The sequence below is a fragment of the Zonotrichia albicollis genome, chromosome Z (genome assembly GCF_047830755.1).
Source record: "Zonotrichia albicollis isolate bZonAlb1 chromosome Z, bZonAlb1.hap1, whole genome shotgun sequence".
NCBI classification, from domain to species: Eukaryota; Metazoa; Chordata; class Aves; order Passeriformes; family Passerellidae; genus Zonotrichia; species Zonotrichia albicollis.
This window is the reverse complement of record NC_133860.1, coordinates 46,636,200-46,657,442: the sequence shown is the minus strand read 5'-3', so window position 1 is coordinate 46,657,442 and position 21,243 is coordinate 46,636,200. Positions and strand designations below refer to the sequence as shown.

Below are 21,243 nucleotides of genomic sequence, written 5' to 3'. Positions count from 1 at the left end.
TTCTACAATCTAAAATGAATCAGTTGTAGTATCTCAAAAACAAAAAGCTATTTCTAAATGTTTCCTTCATTTCTAAGTTCTGTACTAACTTCACTAGGTAAATATTCAGAGAATCAGATGCAGAAGAGGTGAGTCTTGCCTTAGAGTGTTTAGCCATTATAAAAATGTTCTCTCTAGACTGAAACATATTAGTTGTTAATATACTTACTGGTTAAAATAATTATTGGCAAAAAATGCAGAACCCATTGTATTTTAAATGGTTTTCACCCCTACATCTTTAATTTTTTCCTTGTTACTTTCCTCAAGAGAATAAAATAAATAAAAGAACAGTATGATATCTTTATTGTGGAAATGTAAGCAAATTACCTTTTGGATAAGAAAGTATCGTATACTTTTTTGGTTAAGAAAGTATCATCCTTCTTGTATAAACCCAAAAGTATGTGGATATCAGCATAGCTGCAAAGCGTTCCAAGTTTGCCATGGAAACAACATTCTTATTTCAAAATATTACAACTGTTCACTGCAGACTATTGGCATGAAAGCTCCCAATCCAAGCTCATTGACAGCTTCTGGAGTGGACAGATGAGGCATGGAAAACATTTTAAATTAGTTCATTTATCTTGCTCAGACATGGGAAGAGATTGAGAATTTTTCACATTTATAGGAAAAAATTCAGAGAGAGAGAGAGAGAGAGAAAGAGAGAGAGAGAAAAGGTAGAAGAGGGGGAGGGGGGAAAGGCAGGGGTAAAACTCAGTGAAAAGGTGGAGGAAAGGAAGGAAAAAGAGGTAGGAGGATAAGAAGGAGGGAGATGAAGTGACGGGAAAGAGAAGAAAGGTGGAAAGGGAGGAAATGGGGAAAGAAAGCACCTTTTTATATCAATTATTACCAGTTAAGCCAAATTTCACACATAATGCATTTTTTGTTCATTAGAAAATATGCATCCCAACACTATCCAAACCAGCAGACATTTTTAACTGGTTTTGATTTTATCTCCACAGTTTTCTGAGAATCAACACTGGGTTTTATTAGTGCATCAAACGCAAATAGATTTAAATTATTTTTATCCTAAGGACTCAGACTATAAATATTTTTCAGACATGCTTCAAAAACTCCACCATACATACCCAAGTTAAAGAATACAAGAGATTAAATATGTATTTGTTTAATACAGTGTCTTATTGCCATGGATGATATTGGAGCCCAAGACATTATAAGGGAAATGGCTTCAAGGACAGATTACTGTTCCAATGTCTCCTAAGAATATGATTCTGACAAATTCAGACAAAGATGGGATTCCTCCTCCTGCTTTGAACTTGGATCACTCTTATGGTTACACCTAGAAATGCAGTACTGTACGAAACCCCTAGGAAAATCAAAAATACCTGATATGTACATATCCAACTTCAGTGAGAAGCTCACAGGGAATCTCACTGCAAATAATGAAGGGCATGGAAATTTATGTACTAACATAGATTTCTTTTATATCAGAATAATGAAAAAACTTTACAAAATCTGCAATTACTTTCTGCAGTATCAGTTCTAATTCCTTATATAAAGAGGCTTTGAATACTCTTTATTTGAATGTATCAAATAATTCAAATGTATTTCTCATTCTAAAAGTAAACAGAAAAATGAAACAATGCAGTTCTAAGAGAACCTGAACAAAAATTAATATGCGTCTTGGGTATTTCCAACAGGGATACCCCCTATGGATAACATTTGATTATATTTTGTACTGCTATTTCCTGTACACAACTCAAATTTTGCTTCAAATAGAAAGATGCATGTCTAATGTTTCTATTTTTAATTTATTCAGTATGTCTTGTCCTTTAACTAGCTTTTCAGATGCAGTGATTAGGTTTGAAGGAAGTTAAGACTTTTCCTCATATCTTTATCTTCAATGTTTTTTATTCTACTATTTCCCTGCTCTGGGAAATACTTCGTATCCTTGATGGACCTGGAATTAATTTCTTTAGTGTGAATATTAAGCAATGACTGTTATTGAAGGGCAAGCTGGTTTCTCTTCCACTGTGACACCCAGTCTAATAAAATTGTATTACAGAAAGAAAATTTTTATAAGCTGATTACCTGTCCAATGTGCTTACTGACTCATCTATTTGGCCTAACTGGATCCATTTAGTATGCAAACTATTTTGTTAGATTTTAAAATACCCATTTATGCATCTTTGCCATCTGGCTGCACACTTTTATTTCCAAAACGCATAATCCATTTACCACTGCAAACAGAACTTCATTAAATTAATAAGTACTAACTAGCCTGGTCCACTGGCCCAGTTGTCCAATCTGGAGAGCTTCTCTCCTTCTGCATTTGTATCACAAACATTTTCATAAATGCAGGACTCATTCATGGGGAAACAAACTCCTAAGCACAGATCTAATTTTAAAGGCAATTTTAAAAAATTCCCTACCAAAGGCTATCAGCAAAAACATGTAGAAAAGTGTTAAAGCACAGTATTTTAAAAATCACAGAACTGGAAGAACATGTAGCATATAGCCTGACTTCTGACACCTGTTTTCTAAACTTCTTTTTGACTAGTTAGACTTCTGGAAGACATCTTTCTCTCCACACAGTGCAACCAACTTCTTTGTTAATGGACCTCTAAAAGATGCCTCATTGTGTCTTAATGGCATAATACATTACAGAAGTCAGGTGAAGGAAGGAATTACACCTCTCAATCTGAAGACATGTCATATAAAAAGTAATAGCTGATATTTCCAGAAAGAAATACAACAATTTGCAAACATAGCCCTGCCAAATAATTGGTGAACTTTTGAAAACTTGTCTATCATAGAAAATATTTTCTAGCATTTGTCCAAAATTCAGCTAAACCCTTTAATAAACTAGAGTCTGACTGGAACAATGAACATGGATTTTAACATGCTATTCATTTGTCTAAGCAACTTGATAAATTTTTAGAGCAGACACATATGATATTTCCAGGCACAACTGACTTGTTCAGCTCCTAAATAACCCCAGATTGACCCAGTATACTATGTTTGACCCCTAAACACATTTTAAATGTTTATTCAGGAACTGATACAGCACAGGAAAGTTTTCACTCCATACACTGTCAATTTGCTGAACACAACCTGTGACTCAAGACTAGAGAAAAAAGACATGGATATTTGGATGCCTGAAGTATAGAACAGTTAATACAATGATATGGAGGCTCATGATAGCCAAACTTTATGTGCAACTGTGAATCATTAATACACTTATTTCCGCAGGTCTGTGCAACATTACGACTATGTCACGGTTTGACACTGGCTAGAAGCCAGGCACCCACAAAAAACCATTCCCTCATTCTCTTCCGCTATAGTTGAGCAGAGGAGGGGGAAAGAAATATTAAAAGGCTCATAGGGTGAGATAAGCATTAGGTGAAAAAAACATTAGGGACAAAACAGAACTAAAAAAACATTAAGAACAACTTTCTCCCTGCCCCCCGAGCACTTTTCCTTCCCATTGACAGCACAGAGAGACAAAACATGGGGGTTTTAGTCAGTCTGCCACTTCTAAAAATCTTCCTTCAGTTCGCTTAGGGAAAGGAGTCTCTTTTGCTATGTCATGGGGTCCTTCCCACAGGAGACAGTTCTCTATGAATTTCTCCAACGTGGTTCTAATTCTCAGAAGTAGCAGTCCTGTCCAACCTGCTGTAACATGAGTCCCTCCCATGGGCAAAGCAGTTATCCTACAACTGTTTGTGTGGGTAATTAGCTCATCGGGTGTAATCTTTTAAGGATGAATTGCTCTATGTTCTAGTTTGGAAGCAAGGGTCACTTTCTCTATCTGTGGAAGCAAGGGTCTTCTCTCTCTCTCTAAATTACAGCTTTTCAGCATCCATGTGCTCCAGCATGACCACCCTTTCTCATGGGATATGAGTGGACCTGGACCTCTACATCCCCCCATGCATTTCATGAATTACAGAGAAACAGTTTGTTGCATTATAGTCCTCACCACGTCTTGCAGAAAAATCTCAGCTCCAATGCCTGGAGCACCTCCTCCTCCCCCTCCCTTCTTTTCACCAGCCTTAGTGCGGCCATGTCATTCTCCCTGCGTGTTTTCACCTTTTCCTTTTTTCTTACCTGGGAGAAAATTGTCCCTAATTTCATTTGTTCTCAAGTTCTATCAATTGAAAAGTTTATTTATAGAGTTCTGCAATGCTGGAAGGTTGATCCTGTCCAGGCTCCACACTGAGGAATTGCACACCATGCTTCTCGCTGTTGGCCACGCGGTTCCCACCAGTACCGTGCAGAGCTGGCCATTGTGGCACTGGCTCCATTCAGGGCCCCTCTTCATGCAGGCCACCAAAAGCCAAAGCTGCTGCCGCCACCTCTGCCCTTCTCTTTGCAGCATGGCTGGCTATAATGAGCTAACAGGCTCCCTGCATACCATACTGCGACGGCGTGGCCCTTCCTGGCCCCAGCGCCGCTCCTGGTGTCGTGATGGCCCCTGGTAGCCATCCTGGGACAGCCCCCCAGCAGCTGTGCCAGGATGGCCCCTTGGCAGCTGCCTCCCCTTGAAAGAAGGGTTTTTTCCTTTCTTAATATGTCCTCACAGAGGCATTACTGACTTCTCTAATTGGCTTAGGAGCATGCCTATTGTCAGAGCCTGCCCTCAATTGATTTTGCCAGGCATGGAGGAAGCTTCTAGCAGCTTGCCACAGAAAAATCACTTCCACGGCTGGCTTCTTCCCTCCTCACCAAACAAGCCATGCAAAACCAACACAGAATAATAAAACCCTGTGATTCTAGTCAGGGGTGGGGGCACACACAGTATAAACCTTCATATAGCATGTACCTGGCTCAGCACCCTCAGGACATTGCCTGAGAGGACACTTAGGACTCACTTCTGAGAGAGCTCACTGTAGCCTGTAGTTGAAGAAAAAGTGAGGACCAAAGTAAATCTTCTAGGGACTTTTAAACTCGAAATATGTGGTATTTTTCAATGGTACATGACCATATTTTAAATTAGCAATGTGGTCCTCTCAACTGTCAATAAAAAATAAAAGAAATATGACTGCGTATGTGCAACAATCTTGTATCAACTCTTTATTTACAAATTACCAGTTTGAGTAACTTATTTGTCTTCAGCTGGGTTTTTCACACTTGACTTTCTATTCTTTCCTTCAAACACCCCCGAGCCCCGCAAAAGATGGCAGAATACATAATAGGATGTATGAAAATATAATGTATTGAAGCTCTAGATTCAGTGACTACCAAGACTACTAAAGTGGCAGTAAATAGCTAACCAAGTTCTCTCACTTAAATTGATATACAATATAGTAACCAAAAGCAATTAAGAAATCCTACCTAGTAGAATAAACAGTCAATAATCAGAAAATATTTGAGATGGGGAGAGGTATGTATGTTCTATGTTTATGCAAAGAACAGTGTAATTTAATAAACTCTTTTCTCAGTGTTTAAGTAATTCCTGTATATGGTCAAGATTGTTCATAATTCTAATAGTCTTTTCATGCTCTGTGGATTTCACAGGATCAACAAAAAGCCAAAGACAGAGACTCAAAAATGCACTTATTTTGGTTCCCATTAGTGAAAATATGACAGTATGTATTTCAGTGCTCTCAGAAAAGCCATTTAAATTTCAATACTGTAGAAATGTCGAGTCTAGAATAAATATGATTCATCTTGCATTAGCTGGGCATTATTTCCGCTCCTTCTGCTTGCTAGAGACAAATGACACAGCTTGTCCATGATTAGGTACAATTTCTCCACATTAATTTTTGCAGATTTTTCAATTCAGCAAACATGAGAAAAACTAAAATGTAGCAAATTCATCCAGTACAACTGTATGTAACTTTTACAGCAGAAATTAAGTAATTTCTCATTGGAAAAACAAACAAATTTCAGAAGTAATGAGCACTATAGAATTTAATTACTTTTGGGGGGTTTTATTCTCTTATTTTTCCAAGCTGCACAAGGAAGGAAATCGATTGAATTACATACCACTAACTTATCACTCATTATGAAATTATCATTAAAACTCTTCATACTTAGTTTAGCACTCACAGACATTTATTGAAATGGAATCAGACTGCTCATTTGCTAAGAGAGGAGAATTTGTTCAAGAAAAGACATGTTTTACTAAATACTTTTGGAAGATACAGCAGGCAGAAGAGAGGTCCCTAAGTCCAACCTGGAAAGTTCTTAGGCGCTAACTGATTCAACCCCAGGCAAAGAAAGCAGTACATGCACCCCCCTAGATATTACAACAAACAAAGCAGCAGCTGCCTTTTAGCAGTGTGAGAAGCCTTATAGCAGACATGTGACTCTGGAAACATGACATCATGAGTCTGAATTGCCTCACAACTTTTCCAATGTGAGTTTTTCAATAAATTAACCCAACACATCTGAAACCTGACCCAGGACACTTGAGTTTGGCATGACAGAAAGATCTTAATCAGGGCAGACCTCCGCCAACATCATAGATGATTTGAATAACAAGATTTCATGAAGTCTCTTCTTCTCATACTGACACTGCAGTACTACTTATTATTAATGTGTAAGGCAAAATAATCAGGTCTTCATGTAAAAAGCACATACAGCCTGAGACACTTTGATTTTGCCACACTATGCTTTAAACCACATAGTAGGATAAATGATCTAAAAAAAATTGATGCAAAAACTTGTTTGAAGCATGGAGCTTCATACAAGAGCAACCATAATTACTATTTTCAAGCACTTGTCAATATGCAGAAACATCATAACTGATGATTAATATGACAAGAATGGTAAAGAATAACTGACCTGTGCTTAAAGCTAGGACAAAGTGAAAGATAATGAAGGATAGTGATACGATAGTTGATCAAAACCACCAGATAAAAATGGGTACCTACAACATATTCCTTACAGATGCTAGTTACAGTAGCAATATTGTAACAATAGAAACCCCAGAGATCTTCAGGAAGACCTCTACAGCAACAATTCTACTTTCATGTCCCTCCAGAGCTGTGCATTGAAACAAAAGGAATCTCAAAACTTTAAAGAGTAACTCTAGAGAAAGTATAGAGTCACGTACTCATATTGCCAAAAGTTTGTTAATTAGAGAATCTGAAAACGCACACTCAACTACTTTCTACCTATCTGTTTTAAGTGCAATATTTCCATATTCTCTGCAAGTCTAATGCAAGACCCCAGGTGTCCATCTTTAACGCAGTGAGCCAGTGCATCTGCTCAAATGCATAATGCTGTTTTCTGCCACAGTGAATTTCCAACAAAACAGCTTTTCATGAAAACAGAATGCTTTGAAAAGATATTGAAATAAAAGGAACATGCTACTTTTGTTTTGGCAGAGCTGAGAATATTTTAAGTGTCTAATGTGTTTTGATGTCTCTTCTAATATGCTACCTTCATTACTGAATAAGAAATCCGTAATTTTTTCCTATACTTTCCTTTTTTTTCCCAGAAAAATATGTTCAAACTTTTATTCATTAAATGTCCCTGTAAATCTTATCTGAAAATCAAAAGGGAGTATTAAAAACTTACTACATTTGATAAATCAGTCAGTTTTTCTAGAGATGAATTTTATGTTTTCTATTCCACAGAGAGCAACTGATGGGTCTCACTGGTTGATAGAGATAGCTTACTCAAACAGAATGCAGTAAGACATAAATGTATTAATATAAACTTATTTTACAAGGATGGTACAGCTGTTTCCAGGGAGAAAATGCACATAACAACTCACCCCAAATCCGGTATTTCCAATTATTTAACACATAGGCCTAAACAGACAATGTTACAAGTCCTCTTATAGTCCATGTTCATGCAGGTCCTTATAAAACAAAGGACTAAGAGAGGCATTATGCATCCAGTTCTGCTGCAAATTTTAGGTAGCTGCAGAACTCAGGACACTGAGTTTGGAAGTATGCATCTTTTCTCATGTTTAGACACAACTGGTGACAACTCAAGGCTCCTTTTAGTTATAGCAGTTTAAATATAATTTTTCATAATAATCAGAATATTTCTAGAATATAAAACAAAGTCCAAAAATTAGCTTTTGAACTTCTCAACAATTCTAAAAAGCAGGGCATAGACACCTCTGTAAAAAAGCTTCAAATATTTATTAACAGCAAAGAAAATAGGTGAGGCCTGCACTATTTTATCTTTTGACAACATTCTTCTCATCAATGTTTTCTGTAGCATGTTGTATAGTGCTTTAGAAAACTAAAATGGCTGTTTCAGACTGAGCCAGACTCTTTTTCTGCACATCTAAGAACAGGAAAAAATTTCATGACACCCAAGAAAATGAACACAATTGTCTCAAAAGATCTATTACTTTCTGAAATCTTTCAACTTATTGAAAGAAATGAAGCTTATTTTGTGTTTTACTACAACTACACAACTATGTTCTAAGTGCTCTTTCTGTTAGTAGGGCAGTAGCTATCTGGGACATACCTTACAGGGACATGCATATTTCTAGTATTTTTCTAGAACAATTGCTTTCTCTTTAGTGTGTTCAGAAGTACATCCTGACTATTAATGGAGTAAGAATTGATACTGTTCCTCAGCCCAGAAATCAAGACAATTCCTCCATACTCCTTTAAGGAATATATTGTCAGGGTTTAACCCTAGCTGGCAACTAAGCACCAAGCAGCCACTTGCTCACTCCTCTCCACTCCCTGGGTATCGAAACAGGATGACTCCCGTGGCAGGGAGAAATGATGAGGAGGACTCCATCTTATCAGAAGGCTAATTAGTTACTTATTATACCATATTATTCTATATTATATTACACTATACATCTATATTACATTACACTTTACATTACATCTAAACTGAATCTGCCAAGCACTCAACTGTGCACACACTGCACTCCAACTGCACAGAATCTCACGACTGTCAGTCAACAGCTCCGACACACTGGTAGGCCAAGGAAACAAAACACCATCACTTTGGGTAAACAATCTCTATATTGCATTCTACTCTGGCACAACACAGGCACAGCAAATAAGAAAAGAACTGTTTTTGCTTTCTCTGAGGTTCAGAGAATGTGAAACCCAGAAATATTCTTGGGAAGAACTGTGCCTTGCTTTTCTCTGTGAAATGTGGCTACACCTGGGGGGACTGGGAGAGGAACCAGAAAAAACATGGAGTTCAGATAAGAACATTTAATAATTGAAACAAAGTAAAATAAACTGATACTAATAATACTAATGATAATACTAACAACAATAATAACAATGGTTATGAAAAGGAAAGATAGAGAAATACAAAACTCAAGAAAAAAAAGTTATGAACAAGAGAGTTTCTCACCAACCACTAACTGATGCTAAGCCTGTCCCCAAATAGTTATCAGCCCCTGCTCCAGATAACTCTCCCAGTTTATATATAGTGGACATGACATTCTATGGTATTAATAGCCCTTTGGCCAGCTCAGGTCATCAGTCGTGGCCACGCTCCCTCACAGCTTCTTGTGCACTTCCTCAATTGCTATGGGACTAAATGTCTATACTAAAAAGTCCTATTGACATTATGTTCATACTAAATCCAAAATACAGCACTGCATCAGTTACTAAAAAGAAAATGAACCCTGCTCCAGCTGAAATCAGGACAGATATAAAACAAAAAAAAACCCCACAGATTTATTTGCGACTAACACTTCATGCAATTATTTTCAGCTAAAGCAAATTAACACCTAAAGAAATTACGAGCAGTAATCTAAAAAACCCTCAGTTCTGCTTTGCAAAGACAAATGTCTTAGAAATCAGAGGCAACCAACAAGTCCACCCACATACCTAACAGTTACATAATTATACCAGTACAAACAAAGAAATGTGTCATTCAAGGAGCAATTCAAGAAGCAGAGATTGAAAGAGGAAGGCTCTTAATCTTTTCGCGACTTCTCAGTGTATGAGTAAGGAGAAAGCAATAAATTACTCCCACCTGTTGATATGCTCCAGCACGTAGCTCAGTCTGGCAAAACCAGGGAAGATACCTGGCAAAGGTAGGGAATCATTGTCCCAGTACTATAACTGAGAGAGTCAGCTTCTAAGACGCATTTGAGGGCGGCACACACTCACCTCTGCTACTGATAGTACATCTCCTCCCTCCAGCAAGTACACACACAGCAAACCAAGGTAACACCTCAGGTTCACCACCTGATGAAGAAAGGATCAAGAAACTACAGCTCTCCATGGCTCGGGCAGTTACAGGGGAAATAATTGTTAAGATGTTCAGTTTAGTTACTGCTGAGGTCTTACTTCCCACCCCATTTCCCAAGCTATTACATCACAATTCCCTTCCTGCTTTCACACTGGTTCCCCTCCTTCTCTTTTTCTTCCCTCCAAAATATCAAAGATACACCTACTGTAAGTCATATCTTGTGAGAAGCATTAAGTATTAGACACAACATAAGATAATACTCATATAAGAGATCTCTGGTATAATGCAAATTACTCCCCTATCTGAATGTACTGCAGTTTGAGAAGCAAGGTTATTCAAAACTGACTCTTCATTGATTTAAAGTGCTGATGATTTGTTACATGAAATTCAAGAAAGCAGACTTTTAGACCACTGTGCCCCCCATAACATGTCTGGATGGTGAGTTAGCAGCAACTCTGTTCCTAAGAATTGGTGCAATAGGCTAAAACTAATTTTTTCTGCTTTATCATTATAAAATATATGAAATATGTTTAGATTATACAGAAGATAATTCTTAAGGAAATCAATTTTTCTCACAATCCTACATTTTAAAACAATTATATTCTAAAATCGTGCCATTATAGCACCTCATAGGACATGAAATCCATGTGCCTTAAGAGATCTCAGATTTATTAAATAGGACCATTTTTATTACTAGTGATAACCAGTGATTTTGACTTTATGCCTAAGTTCCTAATTAGTGCACTGTAACAGAACTAGAAAATAGCAATATTTTCAATAACACTGTGATAAAGAAAAAATACAAAATGTATCTATTTATAATCTCTTTTTAAAGGATTGGATGTATTTGATGGCTTCAGAAAACAATTTACCTTTTTATTTTCTTATCACAAATATCAAATTCAAAAACTTCTTAAAATAAAGGAAGAATTTCTTTATGGATAGTTTTGGAAAAAAAACTCAGCAGCAACTGTAGGGAATAACAGCACAATGAAAATTGAGTAAGCATGTGAATGGAATATAAACCACATGTAAAGCAGTTCATGATCTCTGAAGTGCTAAATGCTACTGTTTCAAAGATCAGGGTGCCTACAGGTTTTAGGTAGTACATTTTTACTATCTGCATAAAGAATCAAGGAATCAGCAACTCTGGAAAAAAACCCCAAAATAAACAACCTGAAGACAAAAAAGGTACCATGGCTAAAATACAGATTATAGCAATATGATGCTATTGAAAATAATTTAAAAAACCATGTTGAAATGGAATTACCGAAATTCAATATTGAAAGCATTCATCTTAAAAAGCTATAAAAACATGGACAGAAAACATTCAAATGCTACAATTATTCTATATACTCAGGAACTGGCTAAGAAGTTGTATACTCCATGATCCAGATATGAGCGTCAGCATTACGGGACACGAGTCATGGTACCTTGGTCCTGCAAGACTTCTGGCTCTGCGGCATGAGCTTTTCTGCTGCCCTTGTGCCATTTTGGATGAAGTACTTATTTGTGCTATAATACCAACAGTATCAGAAATTTATAGACATTTAAATGAGTAACTTTTCCATTATGCCTTCCCCCCAGGACATGGCAATGAAGCCTTTCTTAGAGAACATCTAAACTTTATTCTTCAATATATGGAATTTTTAATGATAGTGCTCATCCAAGCTTTTACACTTTATAGAGGAAATATGATTGTGGCAAAGGTCTTTTAGCATCTTTTTCACATCAAAATAGCTTTTTAGTATTTTGAGCTTCCAGGGTGGCATTTCTGGCATGCTCATCATAAAGATGCCTGAAAACTAAGAAATTGATCTCTCTTGAGGTCAAAATTTGAAAAGGTTATTCCTAGCTGATGTGAGTCAAATTGTTACTAAAAAATATTCCTTCAAAATAACTTTTAAAGAAAACCTGTGATAATGCTCACAGAACAGTGTTATAATATATACTTTGTATAGCATTTTTAATGTAAATGCTCTGTGATAATTGGAAATATTTCCAGTAAAACCGATATTGATATATGCTCTGTGGGGTTTCTTTATGGCATGTTTTCTCTTTCTTATTTGAAACCATTTTTCCTGCTACTTTTCCTTCTATTTTTGGGTTTACTCTTCAAATATAAACAATTAACAATTACGTAAAATTTGTAAGACTGTACAAATAATACAATTCCATGGACTACATGGTAGTAATTGCGTGTGAAACACAGTTCTGTCATCATTACTAAAATGCAGTTTGCTTCAAGATGAATGATTTATTTGGAAAACAGAATGATCAGCAAACCTTATTTTTCTTACTAAGTCAAAAATATGTCATAGAATCATAGAATATTCTGAGTTGGAAGGGACTCTTCAGGATCATTCAGTTCAGCTCCTAGCCCTGTGCAGGACACTCCAAGAATAACTCCATGTGCCTGAGCACATTGTCCGAACACTTCTGGAGCTTTGTCAGGCTGGTGCTGTAACCTCTTCCCTGAGGAGCTGTTCCAATGCCCAACCACTCGCTGGGTCAAGAACCTTTTTTTTCCTAATATCCAACCTAAACTTCCCCACCTTGATGCCATTCCCTTAGGTCCTGTAACTGATCACTAGATATATTTTTTAAAGAATAAATAATGTTCTGCAAATCCATCATCTGAGTTTCAAGTAAGTCATAAGTCAGCAGCCTCAGATTTACAGAAGGCAATTAAGCTGTTTTCTTCATGTGCTAGTTGGGAGTTGCATGACATGGTAATTCTCTTGGGGAATTATGATGTCTGAAGTACAAAAATTGTAATAAAAATTATGACAGGTTTCCCTCATAATTCAGTAAGATAGTGAAATTCTTGAAGCTTAAAAATTCTTCTGCATAATCTCTGCAGATTGCACATTCAATTCCAAGGCAAAAACAAGAACATAAAGCGATGTGCAAACTCAGTATTTTACACAAAAGAAGAAAAAAAAAATCAAGTATTTTAGTATTAGCATGCAGATTAATAAAAAAATAGAAAATTTGTTTAGAACCACTCTGTAACAATTCTTGTACAGCTTTATTACACATCTCATTCTATTTTCTGGCTGGCTGTGAAGGACTGCCAGGTTTTCATTTGTATTCCAGCTGAATCTGGTATTGATTTACATCATTAAGGATAGTTTTGTCTTCTAAACAAAAGGCATGAAATTCTTACGAATTATTCTCTTAATTCCAAGCAAATGCAACACAGCTATTATTCAACCAAATAATACTTATTGTCATGGAAGTTTTGTAGATACCTTAAAGCTACACAGCTCAAACACATAGAACTGCATATCTCTCCAGTGACAGTCTCTACCATAACTCTCCTTTACATATCTATAGAGATATTATGGCCATGTAATAATGTGAATGTGACTGCTGCTTGACATCATAGTTTACATCACTGCATGTACCAATTTCCAAGTATGACATATTTTGGTCTGCTTAAGACAGAAATTTTGAATAGACCCTGTCCTCAGTGGCTCAAGTAATTACAGTGGAGCAGCAACAGGCAACAGAAACAGAGCAGTCTAGTCAGGGCTGAACAGATATCTACCTTCTGTGGGACTCTACCAACAGGAGATCTCTGTTTTCTTCATTGATTTTTTTACTAAATGTTTTACATTTCAATGCTATACATAGAAGGTTCTCTCTTTTTAACCAGTGAATTTTAGGGATTGTAAGAATTTTATGGATCTGGGAAAACTTTACCGTGAAAAACAGAAGTTGCTGAAAACAGCAATCTCAAGTTATTAGAATAATAATGACAAGCTATATGACAAGATGGATATATATGAATCACTGACTGAATTATATTAGCAGATCATCTTTAGCTTTCTATACATTTTGAAGATACAACAGCATAATCATATCAGCTTTCAAAAAGTGAGAGAGATGTAGAAAGAAAGAAAAAAAGAAATTTCATTTATTGGTATGTTTTGGTCATTTTATCATCATTGTTACAACAAAAACCCAGTATTGAATTAAACAAAATGTAGTCCATGTGTGTCACTTATGGTACAATTTTCAGTCTTTTTTTCCTTTTTAAGTCATTGGCTTGAGATATTTCATTTATAATATAAACCTAACTAACTTCTCTCTTAGAGGACTAATATATGCTCATTTTTAATTTCACTCTGCATGTACAGACGATACCTCCAGACGATAACGCGACTCTTGGTCTAAAGAAGTAATGCCCCCTATCCTCTAGTCCCAAATAAGTCTGAACACAGGTTCTTAGGGTACAAAAATTTTCATCGATTCTTCAAAAAAAGCTAGAGAAATATTTAGCTAGAGCTAAGTATTTTGAAAAATTTTACATTCCAGGTTCTCCAGAAAATACTTAATGTAAAGAGACTTACAAAAGATTTCACTCTTTTGCCCCAACTATCTAAACAGATTAACACTGCAGCTTTTGAGATGAGATACATTTCTTCCTCTTGAAGGTGGTCTCACTAAGAGGGATAGGCTTATCTGCCTTGGAGACACCACTGGTATAGATGGACTATCATCCACATCATCAATTGATGAGTTTCCACACCAGAGCCTTGTACCCAGGGACTAAGGCATCTGGAAAGGCAAGGTGGGAAAGGAGGAGGTTTATTTTGCCTGCTACCTCAACCATACACTCGTCTCCATTAAGTTACTGCCTTCTGCCTGGTAGTTGGAGGATATAGGATCCCCTTGGATCTTATTCTGATGGCTTTCCCAGTTTCTGTCCCAGATATGCTTCCTAATGCTCCTTAACCTTTTTACTTCCTCACAAAACTCTGACACCAGATTGCACAGTTAAGTGCTTTGCCACACCTCACACTATGGTTCCCACTACTGCCAGCTGCTTTCTGAGCAAAGGCCCTGCAATGCTCTGGGGAAAGTACTGAAAACCGAAGTTCAGCAAAAAGGAATGTATGTGTTTGCTATAGTTCACCAAGGACAACCTTAGGAGCCACAACACCAAAGCAGCTTGGTGTACCACTCCAAGAGAGACATACAACAATGGATGGCATGACATGGAAAAGCAGGCATACTCTGTTGAAAACAATGCAGCTTTTGAGAATTAAGACAAATGACCCAATATGGTGACTGAAAGCTGAACTTTGCTTCATTAACTCTACATAAACTTTTTGCTACAGGCTGTCTTGAGGAGGAGGAGGAAGCAAATGAGGCCATCTGCAGGCATCTGAAGCAGCCTCAAAGTCACAGGCCCTGGTTCTTTTGGGGGTCTTTACTCCCCTGACATCTGCTGCAGAACCAGCACAGTGAAACACAAACAGCCCAGGAGGTTCCTGGAAAGCACGGATGGCAACTTCCTGACACAGGTAGTGGAGGATCCCCCAGGCAATGGTGCGCCGCTCAACTGATACTAACAAACACAGAAGGCCTTGCTGGAGTGAGAGTGTGGAACTCAGCTCCAGATGAGGAGAAAGCAGGGAAGCAAGTAGCCACAACCAGAGATTTTGGGAGAGCTAACCTGAGCTTCCGCAGGAATTTTCTGGAAAGAATTCCATAGGAACCAATCCTGCAGAGTTAAGGGGCTGAAGAGAGTTGGTTGATAATCAAGGATCATTTCCTCCAGGCTCAAAAGCAATGAATCCAAATGTGCAAGAAACGGGAAAAAAGACCTGACAGATAAATAAAGAACTTCTCTCATTACCCAGTGGTAAGCAGGAAGTACACAGGAACTGGTGACAGGGTCAGGTCACTTGGAAAGAATTTAGAGAGGTTGTCAGAGTAAGTAGAAATGAAACAGGAAAAACAAAGGCCCATGTGGAATTAAATCTGGACAAGGATGTCAAGGACAACAAAAGTGGATTCTTCAAATACATCAATTACAAAAGGAAAACAAAAGATAAAGTAGGCCCATTGCTAAATGCTGGATCATCTGGAGCAATCCTGTGCAATGTGCTCTAGGGTAACCCTGCTTGAGCACTGGGTGCCTTCCAACCTGGCTCATTCTGTATTTCTGTGTTTCTCTAACTCCAAAACACATACTACTTTTCACACCCTCACATATGCTAATTTATGCCTATAATCAGTCAAACTCCACCTAAACATGAAATTACAACTGTAATTTTACCTTCTCCTCTCCCTCAGAAAAACTCATTGTAAGTGCAGTGTAAGTGGAAATGCATGACAAGAGATTTCGCCTTCGTATTCTGGGATGATCAACAGGCTGTAACTATCTCCTCCCCCATAGGGATGCTTATTGGGCAAGACTCAAATAATCAGCTCTACCAAGTGCTTCTTCAGAAAATTCAGAAAGCAAGCTTATGTTTGTTATCATACTTTTAGCAATATATATTCATGTCAAAATGTACTGTATTTGTTGTTGGCTTTATTACTAATATTTGAGGTATTCACATGTCCTTCTGTAGACAGTGTATGTATCACCGTCAAACCTGCATTTCTGCTGCTCAGTAAACAACATGATTTTGCACCTAGCCATGAGAGTTACTGACCACACTTCTAAGTCCTGCCAGGACAGTTCATTGTTCGCAAGCAGGCATACAATGTATCACGCTGTCTATAAATCCATAATCATGGTAGCACTCATTGAACCCAACCAGATTCACAGTGCCACTTGGCTCTCCATTTCTGTTGTTCAGTGTTTAATTGGCCATTACTTAGTATCTAAGCCTAGCAGCTCCCAATACCTCTGACGTCAGAGAACAGCTATAATACAAGGGAGTTTATTTTCTGCCAAATTCAACACAACAGAAGAATCTGCATTACTCTTAATGCAACACATGCTCTGCTCATGGAGAGCAGATCTCTCTGCTATGAGATCTGAACAGCTGCATGTTTTCTTGGGAACTTACTCTGGGCAGCCACAACAGTTCCGGTTAGTGCAGAAGACATAGCTTCTGCCAGGAGCTAGGAGGATGATGACCACCTCCTGGGAGAATGACGACCACCAACTCACTGCTTGAACTGATAAGGTGTCAACACCATTACTGTGCTTCCCTCTGCAGTAACTCTGCACCACTCCCGGGTAACTCACACTCCCCAGGCTGTTTTGTAAACATATGGAGGTGGCCACAATTCCTCTGGCAATGTCCAGACCTTGTAAGCATCTCTCCTGAGAGCCACCAGATCTTTGTGGGTGTCTCTATGCTCTGGCAATTGGTTTATCTAATGCCATACTAAGACTTCTTAACAAAACCCACAAACTATCACTTTGGTTATCTAAAGTCTTTCCCTTCCAAGTTTACTGCCTAAGATTTGCCATTTGGCAGGTATTTGAAAAGTTTGAAGCTTTCTGTTTAGATAAGAAGCAATTTCATTACAAATAAGGTACAGAAGTCAGATAAATCACCAAAAGCTCTAACTGGTGCATTCCCAACCTTCTCTAAGTTACAAGCTGTAACCTATTGTGGAGAATTATATATTCATCTTCTTAATTATTTTAGAATAAAGATCTATCAAGGAATTTCAGCATAGAAAATTCAGTGATTTATAACCTTGCCACAAAATAAATAAATCCTACTGTTTACACCTGTAATACAGGACCAGCACCTGTAATAAAAGCAGAAAAGACTGTATACTGCTATTCTGATTTTAAAAATATTAATTAATTTTTATGTTCACAATAGTGGTTAATCTAGAAAAGACTTTGATTAACATAATTTATTCTTCAGACTCTTATTCTTAAAATTTCACTGTATTAAACTGTTCTGATCACCATTGTGAATTTCTTCTTTATAGTTAAACCCACAGTAGATCCATAAAACTTTGCTCTATTTAGCAATATCACTTCTCAGGATTATGTAATGAAGTAACCTGACCTTCTAATCAAATCCTAAGGAAAGCAGGAAAATTTTAAATCTGTAAGAGAAACTATACCTACGAAATCTAAATAATATCAAGAAGTTCCTATGAAACAGAAATCAGTAACATAGAAATGTAAGAAAAAACAAATTGTCAGATGTGACACCTACAACAACCGTCATTTTGATAATTTCTAAATGACAGACATGAACCTTCTAATCACAAATAAAACAAACCAAAATTGAACTAAATATTCCAGTATTTTTAAAAGCCTGAAAAAGAAGTGAAGTTTTAATTTGAACTAAATACCTCTCTTTCCTTTAAATATAATCCCATATTTCCATGAAGCACTATGCTTTTTCATAACATAAAACCCTCTATACAGCTCCAAAGAAAATCCCAGGCACTTAAGAAATGTTTCCATTTTCAGTAAAAACTTAAATCAAAAAGCATCAAGTGAGATGTTGGTAAGCTCTCAAACATTTCTAACAGTACATTAAGGTCATTCCTTACTCCTTAAACACATTCCTAAAGGATAACTGCAGAAGTTTAAGCTTTTTCAACTCCAAGTACTTCCTTGACCAAGGGTCAGCACTGTCAGCTAAGCTTAGATCCATAAGCCTGTACATAGTGAAAATTTTCACAATAAACCTGTTAGCACAGAAGACAGTTTTTATAGGACCAGCTTAATCACTCAAGAGTTTGGGTCACCTACTACCTTACCACTTTCCACTCTCAAGGAACAGCATGTACTATCAAAACTTGTTGCCAAGATTGAGTTGGTAAAAACAAGGTGAGAAGGGAAGGGGAAGGATTACTACAACATACTCAGAATTTTTTTTCCCTCAGAGGAAAGATAAAGTAGTATGTGGGTATCCTTTACATCATTTGGGAAGTACTTGAGAGGCTCTGTGATTAATGGACATCTACAGCAAAGATCTACATGCAAACAAAAGGCAATACAAAAATTTAGGCAAGTATTAATACAAAATCATTTTACTGGTATGAAAGGAAAGGGTCTTTGCAATACCTTTGAGCCACCTGGAATGTAATGGTTATCATATTTACATAAATATTTACCAGCCCATGAAACCTTCAAAGCAATGGGTATGTAATATACCATAGAGGGTTACGATTATACAATAGCACAGTGACAAAATGCAGAGCAAAAGTAGTGGGTGTTTTTTTAATGTTTTTTCAGTTTTAAGTCATCAACATATAGGCATCTATGATTTTTATGCATCATATATATATGATGCCTAATAAAATATTTAGGATCCAAAAACTGCATTTTCTATACCTAAATTGAATTAATTGGATGATCACATGCATTAAATAATGAAAAGTGTTATTGAGATAAAAAACAAAGAAGGATTTTATGGTGTGATCAGTACAGAGTGCTCTGTATGTCTTAATTTTTTACAGCCAGATGAATAAGCAAGCCAAGAAGATCCTCATTTTACCAATCTACTATTCTCATAGTGACAGTGGAAAATCCAATTTACTCCACATACCAAGATGATATTCTTTAACACATATTTAGTTGTCCGGTTTATCTCGGCTGTTTGAGGGGCCTGGAAAGGCCCGGAGTGGCCTTGGGGCAGCCCGCGTATCGAAGGACGAGAAAAGGCTTCAGTTCTTCTTTCTGTTTTTATGTTTATTAATTGTTTATCTAAAAGATGTTCTTTCAGCCGAACAGAGATCTGCTCAGCAGTCAGCCATGAGCACACTGTGCCGTCCCCCGGACCACCACGTATCTTTATACCCATTGTTACGTGTACAATATTTATCATTTTTCCCCAATACCATCTATTCTTATAACTCGGTGCACTCTCAGTAATAACCAATCCAAAGGTGCCACCGTGGCCAAAGAAGATGGAGGAGAAGAGGAAGAAGAAGGAGGACAGGACACACCCCAATTCCTCCATCTTACTCCTCCAAACCCCCCTGTACATAAATCCTAAACCCTGTGTCTCACCCTCTAATTAGCTAATCTCTTCGCCATTCACCCCGGTGAAGTCCTCTTATCTTCATAAAGGTGTCGTCTCCCGTGTAGGGTCAAAGTCCTGCCACCAGACACTTCTGGCAACATTCCAGGAGTCCCGAGCCCCCCAAGGTGGTCTCGGTGGCTCAGCATCTCAGGACTGAGATCTTGAGATCCGACATCTCCCCCTTCTGTTTGCACCAAGAAAACCTTTTTTACAATCCGATTCATGGCACCTGGGACGACATGGATGAGGACTAGGAGAATTATTAAAACATAAAACCTTAAACTATTAAAACATAAAATCTTACCCTTAAAATTCTTCTCCAAATGGGAGAAATGTCAAAGAAATCTACCCTTAAAATTCCTCTCCAAATGGGAGAAATGTCAAAGAAATCTACCAGCTGATCAATATATGATCCTTTGTCAGATTTCCCTGTAATAGGTAAATTTACCCCATTGCCTATTGCAATTCAAGATCCCAAGGAGAAAATCCCCCAGAGTCTTTCGTCCTTATACAGAAATATTCAAGACCCCAAAGAGAAACCCCCCCCAAGTCTTTCGTTTCTCTTGTTTCTCTTCTGAGTTGTCCTTTGCAGTCTGAGTCCCGACTTTTGTCTGAGTATTCGTTTCTTCTTATATCTTGTTGAGGAAAATCGCTGCATAGTTGCAGACTCGTTGCGAGATAACGCTGTGGCTCCGCCGAACTGATCTGGCCTGTCGTGCACTTCGGTCATTCCCCCACGAGGTGGCGCTGTCACCGGGCTCCGTGGCTGGGAGCCATGAACACAGCTGCCTCTCATTCGGCCGATTGTCGCTGTTTGCAAGCCTACTTGAGACCGGGGTTACCTGGTTTTTGATTCAACTGACAATAGGGTTAAAACACACAAGCTTCCCCAGGAGGGGAGAGGCTTGGACTCCACGAGGGTTTTTACCAAAGGCACCAAGTCTGGAGAGGGCCCCTCCTCGCCTGAGACGTTACCGGGGGTCTGGCCTGCTCCCGCCCGCGCTCTGCGCATGCGTGCTTTCCGAGCCGCTCCCTGTCTCTCCCGAGGTAATTTCTCCCTCTCCCTTTTTGTTCCGCCTCTGAATTTTCCCCCTCGGTCTGCCCCTGACTCTGTCTCCTCCTCCTCCGACGCTGTGTGTGTGTGGCCCTTCGTCGGTGTGTGCGGCCCGCCCCCGCCGGCACCCGCGCCCGCCGCGTTCGGGCCGATCTGCGTCCCGGGTTTTTGCGTCACAACCGTGCGCCTCCTACGTCCCCACATGGCAGCTTTCTGGGATTGCGCAATTTCCCCTAATTTCGCTGCATGGGTCAGACGCCCTGGCGCTGGTTTGTGGTTCTGCCCCGGGTTCTT

General features: G+C 38.2%; 1 protein-coding gene across 9 annotated transcripts in view; it reads right to left on the bottom strand.

Annotated features, from left to right (window-relative positions):
• The window catches only part of KDM4C (lysine demethylase 4C), a 246,689-nt gene that overhangs the window by 44,961 nt on the left and 180,485 nt on the right, over positions 1-21,243 (bottom strand). The gene's annotated exons all lie outside the window — the stretch shown is intronic.